The sequence below is a fragment of the Ovis canadensis genome, chromosome 7 (assembly GCF_042477335.2).
Source record: "Ovis canadensis isolate MfBH-ARS-UI-01 breed Bighorn chromosome 7, ARS-UI_OviCan_v2, whole genome shotgun sequence".
Classification (NCBI taxonomy): Eukaryota; Metazoa; Chordata; class Mammalia; order Artiodactyla; family Bovidae; genus Ovis; species Ovis canadensis.
The window spans coordinates 108803533-108816400 of record NC_091251.1 but is presented as its reverse complement, the minus strand read 5'-3'; positions in this window follow the sequence as shown (position 1 = coordinate 108816400).

The window sequence follows — 12868 nt, the reverse complement described above, 5'->3', positions numbered from 1 at the left end:
GAGAAGCTCTATACAGTCAGCAAAACAAGACCGGGAGCTGACTGTGGCTCAGATCATGAACTTCTTATTGCCAAATTCAGACTTAAATTGAAGAAAGTAGGGAAAACTGCTAGACCATTCACGTATGACCTAAATCAAATCCCTTATGATTATACAGTGGAGGTAAGAAATAGATTTAAGGGACTAGATCTGATAGATAGAGTGCCTGATGAACAATGGACTAAGATTCCTGACATTGTACAGGAGACAACGATCAAGACCATCCTCCAAAAAAAGGTATGCAAAGAAGTGAAATGGCTGTCTGGGGAGGCCTTACAAATAGCCATGAAAAGAAGAGAGGTGAAAAGCAAAGGAGAAAAGGAAAGATATAAGCATCTGAATGCAGAATTCCAAAGAATAACAAGGAGAGATAAGAAAGCCTTCCTCAGTGATCAATGCAAAGAAATAGAGGAAAACAACAGAATGGGAAAGTCTAGAGATCTCTTCAAGAAAATTAGAGATACCAAGGGAACATTTCATGCAAAGATGGGCTCAATAAAGGACAGAAATGATCTGGACCTAACAGAAGCAGAAGATATTAAGAAGAGGTGGCAAGAATACACGGAAGAACTATGCAAAAAAGATCTTCACGACCCAGATAATCAGGATGGTGTGATCACCCATCTAGAGCCAGACATCCTGGAATGTGAAGTCAGGTGGGCCTTAGAAAGTATCACTATGAACAAAGCTAGTGGAGGTGATGGAATTCCAGTGGAGCTATTTCAAATCCTGAAAGATAATGCTGTGAAAGTGCTGCACTCAATATGCCAGCAAATTTGGAAAAGTCAGCAGTGGCCACAGGATTGGAAAAGGTCAGTTTTCATTCCAATCCCAAAGAAAGGCAATGCCAAAGAATGCTCAAACTACTGCACAATTGCACTCATCTCACATGCTAGTAAAGTAATGCTCAAAATTCTCCAAGCCAGGCTTCAGCAATACATGAACCAGATGTTCAACCTGGTTTTAGAAAAAGCAGAGGAACCAGAAATCAAATTGCCAACATCTGCTAGATCATTGCAAAAGCAAGAGAGTTCAAGAAAAATGTCTATTTCTGCTTTATTGACTATGGCAAAGAATTTGACTGTGTGGATTACAAGACGCTGTGGAAAATTCTGAAAGAGACGGGAATACCAGATCACCTGACCTGCCTCTTGAGAAATCTGTATGCAGGTCAGGAAGCAACAGTTAGAACTGGACATGGAACAACAGACTGGTTCTAAATAGGAAAAGGAGTAGGTCAAGGGTGTATATTGTCACCCTGCTTATTTAACTTATATGCAGAGTACATCATGAGAAATCCTGGGCTGGAAGAAGCACAAGCTGGAACCAAGATTGCCAGGAGAAATATCAATAACGTCAGATATGCAGGTGACACCACCCTTATGGCAGAAGGTGAAGAGGACCTCAAAAGCCTCTTGATGAAAGTTAAAGAGGAGAGTGAAAAAGTTGGCTTAAAGCTCAACATTCAGAAAACGAAGATCATGGCATCTGGTCCCATCTCTTCATGGGAAATAGATGGGTAAACAGTGGAAACAGTGGCAGACTTTGGTTTTTTGGGCTCCAAAATCACTGCAGATGGTGATTGCAGGCATGAAATTAAAGGACGCTTATGCCTTAAAATGAAATTTATGACTAACCTAGATAGCATATTCAAAAGCAGAGACATTACTTTGCCAACAAAGGTCCATCCCGTCAAGGCTATGGTTTTTCCAGTAGTCATGTATGGATGTGTGAGTTGGAGTGTGAAAAAAGCTGAGCACCAAAGAACTGATGCTTTTGAACTGTGGTGTTGGAGAAGACTCTTGAGAGTCCCTTGGACTGCAAGGAGATCCAACCAGTCCATTTTTAAAGGAGATCAGTCCTGGGTGTTCATTGGTAGGACTGATGCTAAAGCTGAAACTCCAATACTTTGGCCACCTCATGCGAAGAGTTGACTCATTGCAAAAGACCCTGATGCTTCGAGGGATTGGAGGCAGGAGGAGAAAGGGATGACAGAGGATGAGATGGCTGGATGGCATCACTGACTTGATGGACATAAGTTTGAGTAAACTCCGTGAGTTGGTGATGGACAAGGAGGCCTGGTGTGCTGTGATTCATGGGGTCGCAAAGAGTTGAACATGACTGAGTGACTGAAGTGAACTGAATATTCCACGGGGTCCCAAAAAGTTAGATATGATTGAGCAACTTTCAGTTTCAGAAGATGAAGGGGCAAAGAATTAAGTTATAATTGTGCTTTACATAAGAAATTGAAAACTTCACAGATTAGATTGAAGTACTAATGGTTATATCTTGAATGAGGATTTGAACTTGAAGCTTAAATAAAGCACCATGAGAACTGGTACTTCATGTCTGGGCACACCTGAGCTCTGTGAGGGGTTTCCCAGGTGGTGCAAATGGTAAAGAATCTGCCTGCAAATGCAGGAGATGCAAGACTCGCGTTCCATCCCTGGGTCTGGAAGACCCTCTGGAGTAGGAAATGGAAAACCGCCCCAGAATTCTTGCCTAGAAAATTCCACAGACAGAGGAGCCTGGCGGACTGCAGTCCATGGGGTCACAAAGAGTCAGACACAGCTGAGTATAGAGCACAAGGAGCGTGGGCAGTCCCTTGAATTGTGTGGCCTTGTGTACGGCTTTGGGAAGGTGGGCTGGATTTCAGCCTGTGTTTTCAGAGAAACAGTCACCCATGTGACGGGAGCACTGAGGGCCAGGGCCAGAGTGAAGCAGAGCAGGAGAGGTTCAGAGAGAGCAGATGACCTGCTCTGTCGTCCTTGGAAACATTCTCTTGCTTCTGACACCGCTTTTCTATTGGTTATAATAAATCACTTTGGATGGACCTTTAGGTATGGAGGTCATTAATTCAATCAGTGTTTTAACAAATCATTTTTGTTATCTATTTGTGCCTCTGGATCAAGTTTTCTCAACTGATGCTATTGACATTTTTCTTTCTTTCTTTTTCATTTTTTTAAATGTGGACCACTTTTAAAGTCTTACTGAATTTGTTACAATATTGTTTCTGTTTTCTGTTTTGGTTCTTTTTGTGTTGGAGACATATGAGATCTTAGCTCCCCAACCAGGAATGGAACCTAAAACCCCTGCATTGGAAGGTGAGTGGTCAACTGTTGGACCACCACGGAAGTCACCTACTGACATTTTAAATAGGACAATGTTTGTTGTGTGGGGACACTCACGTACATGATAGGCTGTTGAGTAACCTTCCTGGTTTTGAGACAAAAGACGCCATGAGATCTTGAGTTATAACAACCAAAATGTCCCCAGATTTTATCAAGTGTCTCCATTTTAGGGATGAAGGTGGGGGTGAGTGTTCTCAGTTGAAATCCCTGCCATAACTTTTTTTTTTTTTTTTAGATTTGGCAATTAAACATCAATCTCATCACTCACTCTGCCCCACCCAATGAATCTTACATCTTTATTCTCTATTGTAGTTAGTGAGTTCACTGATTCACTAAGTCTCAAAGATTCGAAACTTTGCAGTCCTGTGAAGGTGAAGTCGCTCAGTCCTGTCCGACTCTTTGCGACCCCATGGACTGTAACCTACTAGGCTTCTCCGTCCATGGGATTCTCCAGGCAAGAATCCTGGAGTGGATTGCCATTTCCTTCTCCAGGGGATCTTCCCGACCCAGGGATTGAACCCAGGTCTCCCGCATTGGAGGCAGACACTTTAATCTCTGAGCCACCAGGGAAGCCTGTATTGCAGTCCTATAATCCTACTTATTCCTTCCATTCATTTACATATCTGATTTTGGCTGTGCTGGGTGTTTGTTGGGACCCAAGGGCTTCCCTAGTCATGGCACACAGGCTTAGTTGCCTGGGGCCTTGTGAAATCTTAGATCCCTGCCCAGGGATGGAACTCCTGTCTCCTGCATTGGAAACCACATTCTTGACCACTGGATCACCAGGAATGTCTGTACTTATTCTTTACTTGGTGACTCAGTGGGTAAAGCATCTGCCTAGAATGCGGGAGACCCGGGTTTGATCCCTGGGTCAGGAAGATCCCCTGGAGAAGGAAATGGCAATCCACTCCAGTACTCTTGCCTGGAAATTCCCATGGACTGAGAAGCCTGGTAGGCTCAGTAGAGCCTACTACTCAGTAGTAGTGTCCAACTCTTTGCAAGTTGGACACTACTGAGCGACTTTCCCTTTAAGTCTTGTCTCTTGCAAAGTCCCACTGACCTTCTATCAGACATATCACTCTAATCTGATCACGTCTTTGCAGTTGCGCTCAGTTCAGTTCAGTTCAGTTGCTCAGTCGTGTTAGACTCTTCGCAACCCCATGAATCGCAGCACGCCAGGCCTCCCCGTGTCCATCACCAGCTCCCAGAGTCTGCTCAAACTCATGTCCATCGAGTCGGTGATGTGCATTACCACCATGTTAGTTCAGTTTCTTGGCCTTTACTCATATGCTTTCAATAAGCTTTGTCCTAATTTTTCTGTCTCTCTTTTTTTGGTTTATTAACCTCTTGCTCTCAAATTTGTACTCTTAATGATTCACGTTTCATGAAACCATGCAAATGTAAAACTGAACAACTTTAAAAGTAATTAAGATCTGCTGATTGCCAATTTCTAGGAAAGAAAAAAAAACATTTAATTAATTTCTTAATAAGGCAAGCCAAGTTTCTTGCTTACTGCAGTGAGAGAGGTCATGATTTTGACAATTTTAGTAGTGTCTCCAAAGTGGAAGGTCAAAGACAGAATATATATAAACTTGGAGGGGCGGTTTAGTTGAATAATCCAGGGCAGGGATCCTATTGGCATCAACCAAAGTTCATGATGTTATAGTCTGTGACTGAAAGATACAGGAGACACAATTTAAAGTGAGTTTTAAGTATAAACAGCTCTAAGGTCAAGCGGTTTGAGCAAGTGCCATCTACCTTGACAGATGAAAGTTGTTCAAACAGATTTTTAGGAGGTTCTGAAGCAAATAATAAAGTTACTTTCAGCTCCTTCTCCCTGGGCAAGAATCTCCTGAAATAGTAAAAGCATGCTTATGTAGTAGACCATAACCTGAGTGGTTACAGGTAGTTTCAATTCAGAAGTCCCAAATTTCTAATGTGATCAGGGAGACTTACACAATCAGGTCCTGCCCAAACTTCTATCATTATGTGCAGAGGAAACTGGAATCCCTCTCTCCTATTCAAGCCATGAGTAAAATATTATGCCATAATGGTGTGCTTTTTCACCTCCTAGTCATTTTACAGAAAAGAGAAAGAGAGAAATGGGAAGATGGTATAAAGGGAGAAAGAAAATAGAAAGAGAGAAAAAGATACTAGGTTCTAAAACTTTCTTAGACATTTCTCTCTGCCATATCAGGTAAACTTCATAGCAACTCCTTAGAGGTAATTGTTCGCTTTTCAGAGGATAAAATTAGAGAAGAGCTTGAGATATTTTGTTTAAGGTTGTGCAAATGTTATATTGAAAACATTGTACTGAAACCCAGGCCAATTTTATTCTATACCCAAGTTCTTCCCAAAGTTGCACATCTTTGCTTATTCTTTACTTGGATTCTCCCAATGTCAGTCTCTATTCTCTGCTCTTAGGATACTTGACCTTTTCTGATACTTTAAAAGTTAGACACACAAGCAGACAATGTACCAAGTTAGACTGAAAGTCCATTATTTACAAGACTGATCATTTTACTATCTGGGATATCACCAACATACAGTATAGAATCTGATCCTAAACCTCGAAAGAATGTTGGATCTTTTTTTTTTTATATATAGTGAGGCTAAATGAGTGAATTTTATACATCAGAACTTTTGACTTTGCTTAAAACTGAGTAGCTAGTTTGCCTCTGTGTGTGTGAGAGAGAGAAAGACAGACAGGCAGACAATGTATTTTTGTAATCTGAATCGCATTTAAATATATTGTTGCTATACATGTTCCAAAATGGGAGAATGATTTAATATCAAGAGTTTATGGTATAATACCTATAAGAATAAAGACATTTGCTAAACAGGTTTGACATAAAATTAAGATCAGAGTATTTTAGAAGTGTATAAAAACAGCTTATGTTCATAAAAGCTCTAGGTAAATAGAATCTGATGGAGCTGAAAGATGGAACACAATAAATAAATTTCATTTGATCCTCTTCTGTTCATATGCTGACAGTTTCCAAGCTAACACCTACACCTGATAAATGATAAATAAGTAAAATCAGTGTCAGCAGCTAAAGAATATTTGTGAAAAAGTTGTCTTAAAACTCAGCATTCAGAAAACTAAGATCATGGCATTCGGTCCCATCACTACATGGCAAATAAATGGGGAAACAATGGAAACAGTGTCAGACTTTATTTTCTTGGGCTCCAAAATCACTGCAGATGATGGCTGAAGCCATGAAATTAAAAGACGCTTACTCTTTGGAAGAAAAGTCATGACCAACCTAAATAGCATTTTAAAAAGCAGAGACATTACTTTGCCAACAAGGGTCCATCTAGTCAAGGCTATGGTTTTTCCAGTGGTCATGTATGGATGTGAGAGTTGGACTGTGAAGAAAGCTGAGCACCAAAGAATTGATGCTTTTGAACTGTGGTGTTGGAGAAGACTCTTGAGAGTCCCTTGGACTGCAAGGAGATCCAACCAGTCCATTCTGAAGGAGAGCAGCCCTGGGTATTCTTTGGAAGGACTGATGCTAAAGCTGAAACTCCAATACTTTGGCCACCTCATTTGAAGTGTTGACTCATTGGAAAAGACTCTGATGCTGGGAGGGATTGGGGGCAGGAGGAGAAGGGGACGACAGAGGATGAGATGGCTGGATGGCATCACTGACTCGATGGACATGAGTTTGAGTGAACTCCGGGAGTTGGTGATGGACAGGGAGGCCTGGCGTGCTGTGGATTCATGGGGTCCAAAGAGTCGGACACGACTGAGCAACTGAACTGAACTGTACTAAACTGCTCCTTGGAAGAAAAGCTATGACCAACCTAGACAGCATATTAAAAAGCAGAAACATACTTTGCCAACAAAGGTCCATCTAGTCAAAGCTATGGTTATTCTAGTAGTCAGGTACAGATGTGAGAGTTGGACTATAAAGAAAGCTGAGCACTGAAGAATTGATGCTTTTGAACTGTGGTGTTGGAGAAGACTCTTGAGAGTCCCTTGGATGGCAAGGACTGCAGTCCATCCTAAAGGAATCAGTCCTGAATATTCACTGGAAGGACTGATGCTGAAGCTGAAGCTCCAATACTTTGGCCACCTGATGCAAAGAACTGACTCCTTAGAAAAGACCTTGATGCTGGGAAAGATTGAAGGCAGGAGGGGAAGGGGACAACAGAGAATGAGACAGTTGCATGGTGTCACCAACTCAATGGACATAAGTTTGAGTAAACTCTGGGAGTTAGTGGTGGACGGGGAGGCTTGTTGTGCTATGGTCCATGGGGTCACAAAGAGTCAGACATAACTGAGTGACTAAACTGGACTGAAATGGGACACTATTATTACTCATATTAATTATATTCAATCAATCAGAATATCACTATTCCGAATGACAGAGTCTAAAACTTATTCACAAGAGATCAAGCTGCTCTTGGTCTCTATGTTCTCCCTTTTGCCTGATTTTCCTCCTGTTTTTAAAACCTTTTGTGAGCATCCTGAGACTCTGTCCACATAGGGAAGATTCCCCTTTAGTACGACAGAACGTAAGAGTGGTCGTTGCTGGAGACTGACCCTAATTTAAACTGACCAGAGTCCTGGTTTTCAGTCCAAGCCTAAGTTACAAGGACTATGAATTTTTACAAGGAGTTACTGTAATGTGAAAATCTGAAAAGCTGCTTCAAAATGGCTAGTTCAAAAAGAGCCAGTTGATGTTTATGGAGCATTGAAAATACTTTGTAGGGTAAAAAAAAAAAAAAGAAAGAATGAAAGAAATACTAAGATGAAACCCAGATGAGGATAAAAAGAACAGGGAGGAATCAGATCAAATATTTTGATAGAAAAACAAAATTACAAACCAAAGGGTGTGGGAATGACAGGGGTAGAAATCCAAACACAGAAATCGGAGACTTAAAATAAATTGATACAATCAGGGAAAAATAAACTAAATTGTTGGGCCAACTGGAAATAAAGTAGGAAAATTGGAGCCATGTGTGTGACAAGCAGCAGATGACAGATGAAACATTACAGAAATTCGGCGTACTCCTGAGGACGCTCAACTACTCAAAAGATACACTTAGAGGGCTCCCACATCAGCACAATGGAGGTAAAAAATGGGGCAAGTGCCTTTCATTTAAATGGAGTATTTAGTGGCTCCAGAAATGCGGGGACCAGCTCACTAAAATATCATCAGTCATTTGGTCCTGGGTCACCACAGAAGATGATGAAAGGGAGAATGCGCAACGGTCCCTGGACAGAGAGAAAGGAAAGACTGATGGACAATGAAACCACAATTATGTGAAATTTCAACATCTCTTCAAAATTAATTGTTAGGCCTCTGAGGCACAGAATCGTAAAGACAGGAATGATGAACAGGGCAATTGACTATTTCCTGAACGAAAATGTCCCGTGTTTGGATTCTCCTCTGTCTGGATCTAGCCTTATCCAACAGCCAGGATAACTTTATTTTTATTTTATTTTACTTTAGGTTAAAGATAAACTCATACTCAAAAGTGAAAGTTAAAAGAAGTTGGAACATACACTAAGGAATAAAATTTGCGTAGAATCATTTTCTTCTCAAGGATCAATCGGAAAAACAGAGAAGGGTAAATAATTTCAGTAATTATGGGAAAAATTTGTCCTTTGTGATGAAAGGAACAAATTTCAAAGGCAATTGTCACAGCTGGACGAGCTTCATTAATGTTAAAAATCAATGATGTTTTAACAACCCAACAATGATGTCCTAAGAACCCCGCATATGTTACTTGATAAGAAATGGGAAAATAAAAACATAAGTAATAAAACATGATGTTCAACAAGGAAAGAACAACCAAAATGTAGAGAAGCTGTTCTGATCAAGTAAAAATAACTTTCAAAGTTGACTTTTGTTTATTTCTGAGTCGTTCTAACGGTGATTATTTAGCAATTCACACTCTTCAGAAACTGAGACATGAAAAGAAGTTGTATCTTTCAGAAAAAGGTTATTTAAATGAAAAGACCTTTTGTATGTGTGAGATGTATCATCACGCTTGTGAGCTTTTCAAAATTCTGTTATTCAGAAGTATTATGCATTCCCTTTAGCCAATAATCACAATGGTCTAGCCTTCCTTTCTTCTAAGGAAACTTGGTGAGCATCTGTGACAGACCCCAGAGGAATGAGGTACAAATTGAACACCGGGCTTCTTTTTAATGTAAGGATTTACCTGCAGCTGTAAAATCTTGAGAAATCTCTCTAAACACACAAACTTTCATTTTTTAGCTATAAACTCCAAATATATCCTTCCCACTGACTGTATGATAGAATATTTGTCCCCAATGTTATTATATTTGTTTTCCAATTTTCTAAGTGGTCAGCATAACATTGACACAGGTAGCTGAGTTGTTCAGTAGCTAAGTTGTGTCCGACTCTTACTGGCCCCGTGGATAGCAGAGCCTGGCACGCTATAGTCCATGGGATTGCAAAGAGTCAGACATGACTTAGCAACTGAACAACAACAATAACACAGCAACATTTATTATTATGCCAACCACTTAGAAAGTTGGGAAAATTTGCCTCAGACACATGTAACTGGATGGCCTCTACCTAAAAAATTATGCACTGCAGGGTATTTTGGGACAAATTAAAAAGTCATTCCATAAGTTAGCCACCATATCTTGGCTGAAAGCAAGCAGAAGAATGAAGCTGAGGATAAATCCTGATCATGATGATGAGACTATGTCCCTTCATGGGGACCATGGATGGAGGTCAAGTTGCACTTCCTGCCTCACAGAAAAAGCTTTTCCTTTTTCTTTGCTTTGAAAATGAGAAAAATGAGGTGCAAAGAGGTTACAAAACTTACTCAAAGACTAAATGCAAATTTTTTTTTCTCACTGTATGAGAATAGAGAAGAATTATACTCACCAGTTTCAAGGCAGGGAATAGCATTTTCTTAAAGATCACAAAATAATGTGTTTTTTAAAATAGTAATAATATTAATAACAATTAAAATAATAAACTCTTGTATACTGCTGTAAATGGAGTAGGAAATGGCAACCCAGTCTAGTATTCTTGCCTGGAAGAATTCCATGGGCAGAGGAGCCTGGCGGACAACAGTCCATGGGGTCGCAAAGTCAGACATGACTGGGCGCTCATCAGAAGCAGAAGCATATTGCTGTAAAAACATTACATTCTTTTTTTTTAAAGTGCGCATTTAGTATCAGCTAGCTTGAAAGCTAAGGTGATTCACTTATAAATAAGGTAGAACATAGCTTCAGGGAAGTCATTTGTGATTACAAAACTATGGTTCTTGTGTTTCCTACCTGAACTCGTCCTCAACTTTGTGATGGATTATCTGGATAGTTCTCATCTTTGCCTCCGTGTGGTGCCAGGAAAAGTTTATTACTCTGCTCGTGGGAGGTAATCAACAAGTACTGTTGAATAAACAAATATATGAGATAAAAATTCAGGCCTCCTTCCTTCCACTCTCATTCTCGTTACTATCTGAATCCATTCTTGTGTGAAAATTACAATGCTTTCCTCACTCTTAAATTATTTTTAATAATAATTATTACCTTTTTTAAACAATGATTGCTTTTAAGATCTAGAAAACAAAACCATATGTGTGTGTGTGTGTGTGTGTATCTTTCTCCCAGAATCTAACAATTTCATTTCATAGCCTAAATTTATCCTAAACTTGAGTTAACTTCCTGCACTCTCAAGACTGAAAACCATACCTATTCCCCATTCTTGCTGTGCCCCATTAAAAGTACAGTAGTCTGTGTCTCATCAAAGGGGAGGCTGCCCTTCAGTGGCGGGTGATGTAATTGTTGGTGTAAGTTGCTTACATCTGGGGGAGGCTTTGGCAGTCCCAGCCATGAAGGTCTCTAAGATATCGGATCAGTATGTGAACCAGTGGTAGGCAATTGCTGGAAAAACCTCCCCAGTTGGCATGTGTTTTAATGATGCATGTGGTAATGCTGGAGTCAGTTGGCCTTTCCTCTGCCCTCAATACCCTGAAGTTCTAATGATAGATAAGCCCTTTATTTTTCTTGAACCAAAACACAGAATACAAGAAGATATCTGCTAAATAAGGGTCTCATTTTACATAGATACTGAAAGGAAAAAGACATAAAGCCAATTCAGGCCATAAGCACATTTTCAACATTGTTTAAGATGGACCAAAGCACGCGGACGCTCCAGCAATGAGCAGTACTGTGTGTATTCCATGCTGACTACAGGATCTTGAACTTTTACCAAAAGCTCAAAAGATTAATTTACTTATTTCACAGCTTGCCCAGCTGTTATTCAAGAATAATTGGGATCCTAAAAACAGAACCTACCATTTACAATATTTTTATAAATCCAAAATGAATGGTTTCCAACTGTGAGGCAGGCAGTATGAGACATTGTGTAAAGAATCACAGCATCTATTCTGTGTGTCCTGTCTACTGCAGATAAGCTCTTACCTTTATGGGCAACTGCTTGTTCCTAGGACAGTCAATCAACAGTGGAACAAAGAAAAGTTCCAATTTTATGTAAAAAAAAAAAGGTGCATCATTTAGAAATTATTTTATGTATTTTTAAGCAGGAAGAGAAATGCTATAATAATCATATTTCTGTGATGAAAAGAAAGTTAAATTCACTGCATTTTTGGTGAAATCAGTGGCCAGTTTTGGGCATATGTGTGCAATCATTTCGTCCTTTTATTTATAGTACCCAGGAAAGGAAAGATCATTGCATCTAGCATACTCAGAAGGAAAAGCTCAAAAATTCTATCCACATAATTTCTTTCCACAAGTTGAAAAACATATGAGTTAGACAGCTTGACACGAGAAAAGTGATAGGAGAGATTTCTGATTGCTGTATCAGATGAACGATATTGCCGTCTTTATATATACATATATGAATTTAATATATGTAATATATATTTCCCTCCATTAGTACCATCTCTGATAAAAACCATATAAATGCAATTTGCTGGATAATCTAGCATAACATTCTTTCTGTTTTTGTCTTAAGTATCTATATAACAAGGGCTTCCTGGTGGCTCAGGGTAAAGAATCTGCCTGCAGTGAAGGAGATATGAGTTTGATCCTTGGGTCAGAAAGACCCTCTAGAGAAGGAAATGGCAACCACTCCAGTGTTCTTGCCTGGCAAGTCCCATGAACAGAGGAGCCTGGCGGGCTGCAATTCACGGGATCAGAAGAGTCAGCCACAACTGAAGGGCTAAACCACAACAGTCTACAATAAAGCTGTGTGCGTGGACATCCCTTCATTACTTCCTTAGACAGGCACCCGAGGACAGCAACAACAAACAGCAAAGCGTCAGTATCAGCCTGAACAGAAAAGTACGTTCCTCACACGCCCCCAACTAACATTATTTCCTTGGAGCTGGATTTAATACATAACTGTACATAGTTAAGAATGTGAGTCTTGGAGTTCAACCTTTTGGTTTCAAAAGCCAGTACAGTCTCTTACTAATGTTACATTAAGTGAACAATATCCGACGGAGCTGGCTCTAATGTCTCAGTAGCCGTGTGAACAAATCAAAACCTCAGTCTGCATATGCGTGAGTGCTAAGTTGCTCCAGTCGAGTCTCTTTGTGACCCTACGGACTGTAGCCCTCTGTCCATGGGGTTCTCCAGGCAAGAATACTGGAGTGGGTTGCCCAAGCCTCCTCCAGGGGATCTTCCCAATCCAGGGAGGCAGCCCACATCTCCTCTGTCTCCTGGATTGGTAGGTGGG